Source organism: Saccostrea echinata, unplaced genomic scaffold, assembly GCF_033153115.1.
Source record: "Saccostrea echinata isolate AGI-Se365-2 ecotype Australia unplaced genomic scaffold, CSIRO_AGI_Sech_v1 ptg000052l, whole genome shotgun sequence".
Taxonomy (NCBI): Eukaryota; Metazoa; Mollusca; class Bivalvia; order Ostreida; family Ostreidae; genus Saccostrea; species Saccostrea echinata.
In genome coordinates, this window is record NW_026889801.1 from 11717216 (window position 1) to 11732428 (window position 15213).

The window sequence follows — 15213 nt, forward strand, 5'->3', positions numbered from 1 at the left end:
TTTTTATTTTACTTAAGAAAAAAAGTACTATGAGAAAAATATAGTTGTTATATGGTAAAATGCGTGCACATTTTGTAATTTTTTTCCCGTACTGGTCAAAGTTTTTGTAAAGTCCGTAGCCCCATATTTCATTATAGTTTGTGTTCAACAAAAGAATGTATAATTTATCATGCTCTTGTTTGATATTTTCACAGTTACCAGTCAAATAAAAAAAACAGTAATGTATAGCTTTTGTGCTAACACCAAAAGAAGTTATTAAAGAATGATTGGTGTCCGTAGCCCTGTATAGTCCGTAGCCCTAATATAACAACTTCCAGAAAAAGTCATATACATTATTGATACAATAACTACAATACAATAATATCTTTATTCAAACAAATGCAATGTTTTTAAATGCAAATACCACTGTAATTAAAGACAAAATGTCTGAAAATTAACATTTTTCAACTAAAGGCTTACTTCTGTAGTCTAGCTAGCTGTCCTGTTATGTTTGTGGTCAAAACATATTTCTAAATATACATGATAATGTTTCCATTCTTGTGATACATATTATCATTCCATTTAAAATAATTTGCATTGTAATATTTTTAAAAGGACATTTATCCACAAAAATCCTACTTACAAAAGGGCTACGGACTCTACAAATAAATTTAGCAAATTTACAGACCATATAACCGTACTTCTGTATTAGCAAGATTTTTTTTCCTGCATGCATCTACTGCAAAATTGGGATTCAATGGTTTATTACTTTTCATCAACCAGTCTTAACATCCCATAGTGGGATTTGATCCCAAAACATAAGGATCAACTCCTTACTTTGCAATTTAGTACAAAGTGAGACCTTCACTCTTATAATTGTGTCACCCAATCTACTTATCACTGAATTGTTAATTTAAAAAAAAAAAACATTGATTCTTGATGGATAAATATTGTACTAATCATGTTTTGTATTTTTTTTATGAATTACACCATATAATCATGATAAATTATATACCGATACACCTTTTGAATGACCACCTTGAGCTCCATGTATTACATTAAAATAAAAAAATATGAAGCAATATAGTCTGTAACAACCCCCCCCCCCCAAAAAAAAAATGCCTCGATTTAAATACAGTTCCTTTTGCTTTTATTCATTATAGTTTGAACACCAATAATGCATTAATTAGTTGAACTGAAATTTCATTTGGCGTTGAAAGTACACAATACATTAGACATTTGATTTTTAAATATGGTATTTTGAATACTCAAACTCAGTAGCGTGAACTTTTATAGAATGCCAAATAATAAAAAAAAATTGCCCAAAATTTAATTATACAATTATATTTTCTTTATGTGGATTGTTCACAATAGAGATGTTTAACTGTATAGTCCGTAGCCCCAGTGCTCACATGAAATCCAGCCTTCATAGATGCTAAATTAAAGCCCATTCTTCGTCTCCCGATGGTCTTGAACTATATTTTGTTATCAAAACACCAATTACATGTAATTCTGATATGTATTATTTTGTTCTGACAATTTATATTTTACTCGAATTGTGAATTTATTTGAAGTTTTTCGTTTTATTTTGTTAAATTTCACGGGATTTTTGTATAAATGGATTTAATATCCAAATGAAAGGATTTATTAAACACGTGTGAACTCCATGATGACAATTTTAACAATTATTTACTGATACAAACAGGTATTTTTCTATGGTCTCTAATAAATGAAAAATACTATATGTATAGTCCGTAGCCCAAGGTCTCAAAATGGTCAATCAAAAAATGTTTGACACAGTTTTTCTCTGAATATTACCAAATAAGTTTGAAATTTTCATCTACATACAAAATCTTTAGAAAAATTGAAAGTACTTTAATGTATTTTTACTTCAGATGTCCAAATAATAAGAGTAGAAAAACTCCCAAAGATTAACAAATTTACCCATGTCCTTTATATACTGTAACATTTTAATGGAAATGAGTTATGTGATTTTTCTTGCTCAGACAATGTTTTGTGAAGAGTTTGTATTTGGATTATACTTTTTTTGTTTAGTCGAATATGATAAAGATAAATGTTATGCCTGAATATGTATAGTCCGTAGCCCACTTGGGTCTCTGCTATATTAAGAGTGAAATCTTTTTAACCGCTTGACAGAAATGGACAGAAATTTCAAACAATCTGCCAAAAGGATATAGTGTTACATAGAACATATTTGTAATACATTTTGTTTGACTTCATTTTTTTGTTAATCTGCAACCAATACGGGCACCTGATCTTGGCCAAGTCGATATGTTCTATAAATAGCAGATGTTAAATAATGTTTTGCTCCGTGTTTGAGACGTCACAATGTATGTAGGTCACTTGTGACATAAATCGGCTGATTCAGTCGTACTCGAGCAACGAACAGCCGTAAAGTTTAACGTATATCTCTGAAATTCCTTTGCAGTAGAATATGATAATTTGTACAAGGTTTATGAAGACAAAATACTTACCAGAAGTTTAATCATTAATTGGATTGAATGTTTTAGTGAAGGCAGGGAGATGGTTAAAAATGATGTTTGTTCTGTTGACCAGCGAAAGCAAGCCGGTAAAAATATGTGTTCTTAGTTGAGCAATTTGTTTTGAAAGATCGCCAAGTAACAGTAAGAAAAATAGTTGAATATCTGAGCAATAATATAATTATTAAATCCCTAAAATATCGCTTACTTTAGACTTTAAACATATGAGATATGAAAAAAAGAAGGCGCCCATACTTTTCCACATTGGATAAACGACGCTCTCGAGACAGAGGACTCGGGCTGTGATGGTCACCATGCTAATTCTGGGAAGGGATATCCTTATTCACCCATCCTATTGCCGATATCTGGCCATTTCTGACAGATGGTCTCTTCTTGTTATAAAAAATTACTTGCAGGGTAAGAAATATAAGACTCGGAAAAATCTCTTAGCTTCTGTGAACAGACCGCTACGAAGCATGTCACGTGACCACCTGGATCACGTGATTCGCACATGGGCAGAACAATAGCAGATGTGCATTAAAATTGTAGAGGAATACTTTAAAAAATAATAAACACTGAACCTTCATTTTATTTCTTTTAAGGAAGTTATTCAATTAGTTAGCGAACTTTTTGATCACCCCTCGTATCTGCCATCGAGGGTAGGGCGACAATAAACCTACTGTTGTCCGAAAAGTCAGTAAAATAGGTGTTTTATTATACCGAAGCAAACTTTTCTTGTGTCGCGTCACAATCCGGATGAAACCAGAAGACCTCCTTTACTGGAATGCTGAGGGTGAATAGTTCGATAACTTTTTCACCAGGGGCGAATAGCGCAATAACTCTTCGACGCTAGGGGTTGTTTAGAAAAAATAGCAGGTTCTTATATAGAAGAAATCCACAGAGGTATAATGAAGTTTACTATAGTTTCAATTTTCTTCACTATAGTGAATCAATGTTTTTACTCTAATGAATTAAAGTTTTTTGCTAAAATAATAAATTTCAAACTATTTTAATTTATTTTTTCCTCGTCGTACATGCTACTTACGGATATTAAAAGTAAATATCATTTCTATTTTCACACATAATTTTTAAATTACATTTGTATTTCAAAAATGAGATATTAGGATCCTTAATCTAAAAAAGTGTTCTTGAATAAAGTTCCATAGTACATCAAAGTATTAAAGTGATTGCTATATTTATTATAGTAAACTATAGTTAGCTATAGTACATTTTAGTTAGGGAGTGTTTATCTAGACAAGTCTTTTTTTAATGGTAGAAGTAATAACCATAGTTTCATAGACATTGTTCTTATTCCAAGCAAATGTGCCTACGTGTACAGCAAAGAGGAAATGTTAAAGGTATTTCATTTATTCTCTTCCTTACATTATAAAATTCCAAATCTTTGATGATGCAATGCAATTATATGTAAGTCGTTTTTCTTTCATGTGCAGTCCCCTCTCTTTCTGTAGGTCATAGGTCAGGTATTGCCCTTTAAGTAAGTCTCATCTTCAGGCCTAAAGAAAATCTCATAAGAATATTTCTGAGTTCACAAAGCAATGTTTATATACTCATGGTATTTCTTAAAAGTTCATCACTATAGTTAATCATATTATATAAGAAAAATTATCGTATCTCATATATATTTGAAGGAAACGGGAATAAAAGCACGACGCAGGTATATTAACGCAGCACCCACATCATTTTTCAGAACCTTCACCCTTTTTTGACATTAAAGATTCATAAATCAAAAAGTCACTATTATTATACATTGTATAGACTCAATGAGTCTTAGGCTAAAAGAAGCTCTCCACTACGACGTCATCACGTGACGTATATAAATAGAAAAAAAATTCCTTGATGAAAAATGTAAAAGTTCAACACTAACCTGGGGATAATTTACTTCTGTTTTTAAAAATAATTATGTTAAACATCTCAGGATAATGAAAAGGTCTGCTGGATCTTACTCTCTTGTCACAGAAATATATATATTCCAAACTTTCGCATGAAAGCTAACCAAAATTTTTCCAAGTTGTATGTAAGATCGAAGAATTTTCATTAATTAATGTTAACCACACTATTTTAGCAGCACTTTCCAAGTTCTATGGAACACAAGCTCTCGATATCGTCAAAAAGTATTTTTCAAAATAATGCGGTGTTCAATTTTTGCATCTCTGTTGTTGAAGACGACAGAAAAAAGACTTATCGGGATTTCAAAACATTTTCTGTCTTAATTATAAGAAAAAATGATAACAATAAATCAGCATACCTGACTCTTAAACTTTATTTCCTTATAAATCACACGGGATATTCACTGTATATGATTTTAAAGTCCCATTTTATACATTTGTTAACATGCATTCTCGTCTTGTTTCATTTTCACAAGGAAAATATTTGATCAAAAGCTATGACGTCATGGGTTAGGTATTTTAACTAGTTATTTTGACAAATACTAGTACTTCGTTATTTATACCATCCAAAAAATGCCAAAATTAAGTTTATATTATGTTTTGCATGTTTTAATTCATCTTTTATTTGAAAAAGAAGGCCTGGAATGGATTTAATCTAAAAGATGTATGTTAAAATGATTAAGGGGCAATATGAAATCTATTTATCCTTCTGTGTTAAATAATCCAGAAGTGAAAAAAGAATTAAATAGAATATACAATCTGCACGTACTGGTCCCATCTGACAAAGCAGGTAACAACATTGTCATTGTTTTTAAGGCTCATTATTTTAATTGTATTTTAGAAGAACTGGGATTTAATTCTACAAGTGGCAATCTAACTTATACCCATAGCTCCCTTTCTATGAAGGAAATTCTTCAAAATCATATCTCAGTTTTCAATAGTTTAAATATTCCCAATAATCAAAATGAATTTAGATTACCATATTTATACTGGATTTTGAAACTTCATAAAAATTCTTACAAACAAAGATATATAGCGGGTTCCAGTAAATGTTCTACCCAGCCTCTTTCTTTACTTTTCACGAAAATATTAACAGCTGTGAAGTGGAAATTCAGGGGTACTGTGCAACAATATATTCGAGAAGTTGTGTAAATCGGATGTGGATACTTAAAAATACCAATGAACCTCTCGAAAATTTGAAATCACAAAATCAATAACATTAAAACTTACGACTTTTCAACTCTGTATACAGCCATTCCCCACGATAGATTAAAGTCCGGGTTTTTTGACATCAATGACAGCTGCTTTTTCAAAAAAATGGAACTCGTAAATTTATTTACCTTGTCATTGATTATTTGCAAAATTATTTGTTATAAAATATTCTGATTGTACACACAAGTACTCTGAAGTTGATATTAAAAAGATGCTTGAGTTTCTGATTGACAATATCTACATGTATGTGGTTTTTGGACACTAGGTCTTCCAACAATTTTTTGGAATTCCCATGGGTACCCATTGTGGCCCGGTGTTAGCGGACCAGTTTTTTTTATTCCTATGAAGCAGATTTCATTCAAAATCTTATACTTGAGAAAAAGACATCTTTTGCTGTGGCCTCAAACTCGACTTTTAGATATATTGACTACGTATTATCAATTAACAATAGTCATTTCCATGCATATGTTGACACGATATATCTCAGTGGGCTTTAAATAAAAGATACCACAGAGTCTTATATATCTGTTTCATATTTGGATATTTTACCAGAAAAAGACGTTAATGGTAATCTAACAACAAAACTTTATAACAAACGTCAACTTTTCCATCGTCAATTTTCCTTACTTATGTAGCAATATACCCTTAACACCTGAATATGGGGAGTATATCTCTCAGTTTATTTGATACGCAAGAGGATGCTCTACGTGCGAAAAATTTCTAAAAGGAGGTAAGTTATTGACAAACAAATTGACGAAACAGGAATATCTCAGGAAAGTCTTGTTTAAAGTCATCATTTCGTAGGTTCTTTGGTCGATACAATGACCATGTCGTGAAATTCAATCTATCATAAAGTCATCTGCTGAGTGACGTTTTTCATAGTTAGGCTATTACTTACGCACTGAATTTTAGTTATTATCCGATCATGAAAGGAGCACACGGCGGGTATGACAGGTCGGCAGGGGATGCTCACTTCTCCATGGCACCTGATCCAATCTCTGGTGCTCTTCGGGGTTCATGTTTGCTCTGTTCCCGATTTGTATTGTTTTAATGGACTGAGCATGAATACTGTTCATTATCTCCATATTTCATACCAGGACTTTAATTTTTTTTAAATATAAATATTAAGAAATCCTTTTCTCAAAAATACACCTCTTATAGCTTACTATGCTGTCATATTGTATAGGCAAGTTTAAATATCTGAGTGTAGCCTTAATATAATTTTATCCTAAAATCAATTTTAGGATAAAAGACTAGAGGCAACCAGGCATTCAGAGTAAATTTCATGTTGTTTTTTTTTTCTCTTCATACTTTGTTTTAGTTGTTTCATTTAGTGCTTCAATTGTTTAATGATATATAGTGTAAAAAGCATGTGCTACACAGCACAAATAAGGCTACATAAAGGAGGCGGGGCCTAATTTTTACTGGAAATATTAGCTTTGTCATCACACAAAACTAACAATCCTTAAAAATAGCACAGAATGAAGTGATGTGCGATTTTAAATTGTAGTACATAATAAAACTACATCAAAACTTACTATAACATGCGTTTTTGTCGTTAGTTAATTCCCCCATAGCAAGGTTTAAGTAAGTCACTGATGGCATGACTTGTCAATATGACGTCATTCCGTAAAAATTTACGCAGTTTGTATGCAGTGAGAGGCAGATCAAGTAATATTTTTACAAGAAGAAACTTATTTTATTATTCACTAAAATATTATTTGCAGATTTTTAAGAGGTCATTAATTTGGATGCAATGTCCTTTTTATGATTTTGTTTTCCGTACAATTCCTAATTATCTGATACTGTCGTATATTTGTATGCAGGTACAATGGGGGATAAGGGTCTTAATAAATCAATCTAGTGCAAGGGCATACCCTCAGTGGATCATAATAAGTTTAAAATCATGAACTCTAGAAGTATTAAGCCATTTGAAAAGGGCTGCGACCCTTTTGAAATCTTGGAACTGAATAACTTATTTCTATATTTAATGAAGCTGACCAGCAAAAAAATTATATGCGTTCATACAAATATGATTTTAACAATGAAATAGTAGAATCTTTGTGAGCACTTTTCACAAACTATAATGATTGTTGAAACTATTTAAAAATCAAAAATCGAATTTTAATTTGGTTATGCCCTTGCACTATTGAAATGTATAGGTGACCTCAATACTGCAAATATATGTCCTTAAATCACGTGACTTCACATCACGTGACTAGTCTAAATAGAAAATCTAATCGTCCTAAATATGTAGTAAATAATCATAATTACATTTGTCCGATATTAGTAAATTTTTAAAATGAATCGCTATCCTAAAAAAAAAAGAATATATGTTGTATCATAAAAAGTCGCCGATATTTCCATTCGCACCTTTACTGTGCTGTGTACATTGAAAGCATCACGCATCACTTTAAATTTCATTTCAAGCTAATAAATGTTGGAGTATCTAGATTAGTCTAGATTAAATGAAAAAAAAAAGTTTTTTATTCTTGTACTGGGGTAAAATTGTCAACTATTTACAAAACCGTTTCTAACATTTCAAAGAACCTTGTGTCTTATTTAGATGCATTAAATGAAAATTGTTCTTGAACGATTTTAATTTCAAGCTTCATTCTGAGACTGATACAAATATACCGACACATATAGAAAAACCTTTAATTCTTTTGCTGCTTTCATACCTTGACACTAAGCATCTCTCTTCGATGTTACTAAAAAGGCTTTGCATTAATTTAAGCTGAAATTTCAGGGGGGGGGGGGTTAGTTGTGGGTTAAATAAGGGAAGAAATTTTTAACGCTTCGTCATTGTTGTCAACTAAAGCAGGTACATGTATTATAAACGTATTCGCTTATCGTACCTGCTGATTGCCACGGTTTAGGAGTGCTTTTGATCCATAATGTAAGTATTTTATTTCTTAAAAAAAACAAAAAAAAAAAAAGAACTTCTGATGAAAATAGGAAAAAAATATTTTCTCTCTTTGCATATGCGTCCAGTACGAATCTTTTCTTAAGAGTATATTAGAAAGTAGTGAAAATTTCAGGATAATTCAATGCCACTGCTTTAAAAATACCGAATAACCTTTCAGCAACGTACAAAAGTAGAAGATATATTACGTTCATCCATAGTAGTTTGGAGGACTCTGGTTATCAACATCTATGGGGCCTTTCAGTTTGTAGATATTTGATAAGTCGTAGAGTTAATAAGATTCTAGAATTATATGCATGGAACTGGAGTGTTGCTCCACTTTGACCCATCTCTGTCACACGATTAAAATTCATTTTTATAAATTTCTAGCTTGCTTTTTTTCATTATTGCTCATGCTTGCAGGCAATCCAGATCCTGTGCTGATTTAAGTAGGTTAATAAAAATCAAGATAAACCATATTTTTCTGGAATGAATTCATTTTCTTTATTTAATTTATTTTCAATAATACTATAATCAACAAAACACCATAATTTTTCTTGAAATACATTTATACAAATGTCAAGTATCAATATCGAATATAATCGTTTTATTCGATGCAAAACAATGAATGAAATAGAAAAAAAAAATCCGACAATATGAAGGAATAAATCAAACCTCCACTTAAAGACCGTCTTAGTAATAATCTCCTTAATAAAATACTAAAAATTCAATTTTTTTTTTACAAATCATGAAGAATATTTTTGATTGGCTCTTTTCTGATCGACCTGATCACAGTATTATGCAGGATGCAGACATACGAGTTAAAAGCATTTAAGAACACACTTCTACGAATTAATCGACAATCAGGATATAATGTTGGCAAACGATTTAACAACAATGCTATTTTTAAGAATGATACATTGATGATATGTGTGAAAATGTCCGTAAACAAGAGAACGAAATACAGTTTAAAATGAAATATAGGCGTAATTCTTTTTCTTGCCATTTATTCTAATTCCCAATCTGAGATTTCTGGAATCAGACGTATGTAATATGAATAATAAGAGTAAGGTCGCATGAGTACCTACAGTAACTCATTAAATGCTTTAAACAAAAATAATCTCATTACACATTGATGATTATAAACAGATAATATCGAATCGAATAACTGTATTACAAGAATTATATGTTATTATATAATAAAAGTAATTAATATACTACTCCATGGCACCTGATTCCACCTCTGATATTTTTTAGAAGTCTATGCTCCGCTCCTGATTTGTATTGTTTCAATGAACTTATGAGCTTGATAACTGTTTGTTATCTCCATATTTCATAAAACCCTCCATTCATTACAGTATTTATGTACACTCAAATTGAAAACAGAGTATAAAAAGAGTTCATTGAATGCTTAATTATGTTTTGTATTGAAAAAGAAAAGTAACAGTGATCGATGTCATGAATCTCGTTAACAATACAAATTAAATCGTGAACAGGGTAAAATCGCTGACCAATGAACACATCAGAGGTTGATCGTATGTCAAGGGGGAATAAGCAACCCAAGTGGACCGGTCATACCCTATGCGTTGAAAATTTAAAGGGATTAATTCGTAAATTACTGTAAAACCATGGCCAAAACATCTAGTATATGACATGTCACAGGTTATCAAATCAACCGTACAATTTGCAAAATACGAACTTTAAATAATACTTTTTGAAAACTCTGAAATATAAACATATTTTACAGTGATTTTCCTTGTTTTATTTTCTTCAGATTTATAGTACTCCTAACATGCTCTTGCGTACAGATTAAGTTGGTGGACATGAATATCAAATACAGATGAGACTGTAAACAAATTAATATTTCTACAATTTTTATTTGCGAATCACCAGTTCAAAATTTATCCGCGACGACTAGTTTACGCAACCGTTGATTCATTTAAAATAGAAGCATTACTAAGAATTTGGTTTGCAGCGATAAATATTCACAAGTAAAAGAAGGATGCAAAACGAAAATTTCTCATACACAAATAAAAGTCGGTTAACAGTATTGGAATATTACTGCTTTAATAGGAGATATTGATGATAGAAAAAGTTAAAGTAATCACGTTTGTCTGGAAGTTTATTTGCTAGTTGGTCATAAAAGTCTATAGTATATAATACATCTAAATATGTTGCAGACTGCATGGTGTTGCTTTAAATCGAGTTCGCTGTTATATATCTAGTCGACAAATGAATGAAAATAACTATTGTTGATTGATGAAACGTCGTTGATATGTCTTACTATTGAATTGAAGGCAACAGTATTTTTTTTCTCATTCTGCTGGATTAATGTTTGTATAAATCGTAGCGAAAGTTAAATGTTTTGATGCTCTTAATTATAGGGGAAAATTGTGATTCCAAATTTTCTACAATTTCTCTTTAAACCAAGCACTACCCTTGTTCAATGTCAGGCGTAATGAGCGGTTCAGTGTCACACACAAAGTCTTTCTCAATATCAGAGAGATTATCCTGCATAATAGTAGGCTTAATTTCATGCTCCATGTCAGACATAACATCCTGCTCAATGAGAGACTGAAATTTTTCCCAGAAGACGTCATACGCACATTCTTCCTTAGGATACTCCAAGTAAGAATTTTGTTTCAAGATAGTCAGCAATATTCCAGGGAGTGAATCTATTTTAACTTTAGGGAACAGGATAATATGAATAAATTTCAAACTTTTTCCTCTTTTTACACCTTCCCACCTTGCAATAGTTATTTCAAATACTCGATACTTGTCGATGTCGGATTTCAAGTAATCATCAGATAACAAACATATCACACGTCTGCTTTTTTCAATGGCTTCCATTATGACAGTATATTCGCTTTGCCCTGCTCTATGAACATCGTCACGGTCACGAATGAAAAGTTGCAAGTTTGATCGAGTTTGAAGACGTGGGATCATTACATCGACCACAAAATCTTTCATATCATCGGAAAAAGAAATAAATGCATGGTAGTCATACCCCATTGGCCCTATTTCTTTTGAAAGAGTTCCAATTTTTCCCAATCTTTTCTTGACTTTGAAAATTAAATATATAATTTTCCACTTATTTTTTACGATTATCACACCTATCATTATGCTCATTAAGAAAGCAAGTGCAACTGATATTGATAAATAAATCAACAAAAATGATTTGCAATTTCTTCGCAAAGTCAACAAAGACGAAGAGGTATTTGAGAAATCAAACGTTTTGGAACTTGCCATTGAGCACTGATATGATTTAAATTGTTTAAAATGCATGCTGTAGGCAGTAATCCAGGAAAGAAACTGCAAATTTTCACATGAGCATAAAAGTTTGTTTTCAGATAAATCAATTGTTAGACTTGATATTAAAAATAGGCTTCCAAAAGCACTTTGCTGATGCATGTTTATCGTTGTTAACCTGTTTCTAGCCAAGTTTATCAATTTGATTTTTCTCATGTGATCCATTTTTACGCGCCATTCAAAAAGCAAATTACCTTTTAAGTTTAATTCTTGCAACTCTTGAAGGTTTTTGAACATTAAAATTGGCAACACGTTTATGTTGTCAAATGAAAGATCAAGTATACGCAGGGAATGCATATTTTCAAATATTTTCCCCTCAATGTCATTCATAAACTGTTTGCCGATATCATTTTTAGACAAATTCAGGATTTGTATTCCAGTTGCGTATTTAAAAAAAAATTGGGAAATGTTTGAGCAGAAATTATTGGAAAGATCGATAATTGTTAAATTTTCGATTCCATGTACTGGTCCAATCCAAGAGTAGAAACATTCGATTCAGCATAGTAAAAACATGTGTAATAAACATGGGGAAACAGATATGCTTTATTTATGTATATGTTAAAGTAAAATTTAATCATAATCACGTTCTAAATATTTTTATTAAATATAACTTAAAAACAACCGAAATATAGTCATATATTGTCGATTTTATCATATTTAATTACTTTCAAATACATCGACATTAATTATTTGTAATATATATTGATCATAGTAGTTTATCCCATGTTTCTCTGAAAAGTAACCCCACTTAAAATGATATTGGTCAATTTTAAGATAAAGTAACAGACATAGATATGGACATGGAGCATCTTTTACGGTAATTTTTAGTTTCGGAAAGAGATTGAAATGTCTTTTTATAGATAAAGAGATACCTTTTAAAAGTCGAAATATAAAAGTATTTTATCAGATGAACCATTATTATTGAGATATGTATGACCTTCAAAATTTGTAAATATTAGTACTAAATAATTTCTTTTCATGTAAGAAACCTCTTTATTATCTATTTAATTCTTAATAAGAAAACATAGTTTATGAACCATGAAAAAATTAAATATTATAACCATTCAGTTTTATTTATTGTACATAATTGTACATGTATATACTGGTACATAATAAATTGTAAATCTATAGAATGAACATTAACAAATTTTGTGTTTACCATAGTCAGTTATTGTTATAAAAATATACTTCCGGTCATGTACTGTAGTATTTCTATTTATATTCTTAAAAAACACGTAATTTGTGATTCAAAGTGAAACGCGTTTATGAAATACGTCAATGAATTAGGTTTTTGTAAGGAAATCAAATCTCTATGCCCAATTAGGCCTAACATGTCTTGGAAGTCTCTGATCAGGGGATTTAAACTGATTGCATGACCTAAATGGTAAACAATCAGAAGGCTACATTTTATCTTGTCATCAATTTAAAATTTGAACAAAAGGTTTAAAATCTGATTAAAGCTCTGTTAGGGACCAGTATAGAATGTATAAATCGGGTTTTGTGGTTAGCAACTAAAATTCATGAATGTAAAAGTACGAATCTTCACATGTAGTTAAAAATCAAAATTTCGTTACGAATGTGAATTGTGTAGTTAGCTATATTTGAATTTATGTGATATGAATTAACTAAAACCATTTCGAATTTTGTTTTCTCCCATCATGTTTGGTAGAGTCATCTTTGCTTATGTACTGTAAGAAATATTTGACTTTATAGAAGAATCACTATGGCACCCCCCTGCCCAAATGTCTGCTTTTTAAATTCCATTTCTTTATTATACCTATAAAGATAAGCTAATTTATATAAACATTTCTTGAGAACACAAGATTTTTTTCCCGAGCAATATCCATGTAAATCTGACTTCTTATCAATTCTGTTTTTGCAGGGGCTCACATGAAGCTTTTATTGAATGTATTTCTGATGCTAAATGAAGTTTAAACAAACAAAAAAAGAAAGAAAGAAAAGCATATTTACTTAGGAAAGCTGCTTACAGAGGTACATGTCATTACCTTAGATATCGCTACGGATGGCATTATTATATCATTCCACCGCCGAAATATGGCTGAAATATTGCCTCGGCGTAAAACAATAATAATCAATCATTATATCATTCATTTTATTATTATAGGCCAAAAGAATATGGAGATAACGAACAGTAATCAAGTTTAAAAGCTCATCACTGAAACAATACAAACAGGGAGCCGAAACACGGACCTTCTCTACAAACATCAGAGGTGGAATAAGGTGCCCTGGAGGAGTAAGTATCCCTTGTTGACCAGTCGAACTAGCCGTTTACTTCTTGTCTTAATAATTCTTTTAATTTATGATTTAAAAAATATAGAACGAAAGGACTGCTTAAGATCTTTCATTTCTAATAGCCGCCTATTCAATGAAATTGATAAAATCAATTTTAAAACTCTATCTAGTAAAAAAGAAATTTAAATAGTAATTTCATTCTCATTGATTTAATTCATTATTTTTTTTGCCTGAGTTTTTATTTCAAAAAAGTACTGATTTTATCCCCATAGACTTCAATGCAATCTTCAATGATTAATCACTATTTCGGTGATTACATTTATCAAAATTTCTCTTGGTAAATCATGTTCTACTCTAAATTGCCTTACATTGATATCGGAGTATCATATGCGTAATGTTTTTTTTTAAAAATAGAGAATTATGAACTATTAAGAGAAGAATACCTAAATTAAGACATATCTATGGTTTAACATGGAGACTCATTACTTTCTTGGAAAAAAAGAATTCTGAATTAATTGCAGTATGCAATCTTGTTTTCCAGACAATCTGTACAGCTATATCTTCTCATCTTGAAATATGTTAATATTGTCAAAATTCAAATTTAAGTCAGTCGGTACTATTTTATTCCCAGCTAAAAAGGCACTAATCATGCCAAAACAAGTGAGACACCTTGCTACCTCTATTTTTTTTTTTTTTTTTTTTTTTTTTTTTTGAATACAGTGAAGCATTAAATCAAATGAAAGGCAATTTGTTGAAAAACTGATATCTACTTATTATTGTACACGCCAAATAAACTATATCAAGTATATTTTCACATAGTTAATACATTTAATAATGCAAGATCAATGCCAACTGCGAATCTATTTCAATCAAAAACTATTGAATATATACCATCAAAATATATAACAAAATACAGGTATGAATTAGACTGAAAATGTTATACACGTATATAGATAAAATATTAATCATTTGCAAAATGTATTTGAATTTATTAGACTCATTGAATTTAAGCAAATTAATAACGATGGTTCTGAGAACAGATTATTTTTTTCCTCTGAACTATTCAGATTTCTTAGGAATTTTGATTTCCTTCAAAATAGTTTTCCTTCATAATAGTGCCATTCACATTACCACAATTGTGCAACTT

At 30.7% G+C, this 15213-nt stretch overlaps 1 pseudogene; it reads right to left on the reverse strand.

Annotated features, from left to right (window-relative positions):
* Window positions 1-10937: 10937 nt before the first annotated feature.
* Window positions 10938-15213, reverse strand: part of LOC133203967 (toll-like receptor 4) — a 178485-nt pseudogene continuing 174209 nt past the window's right edge.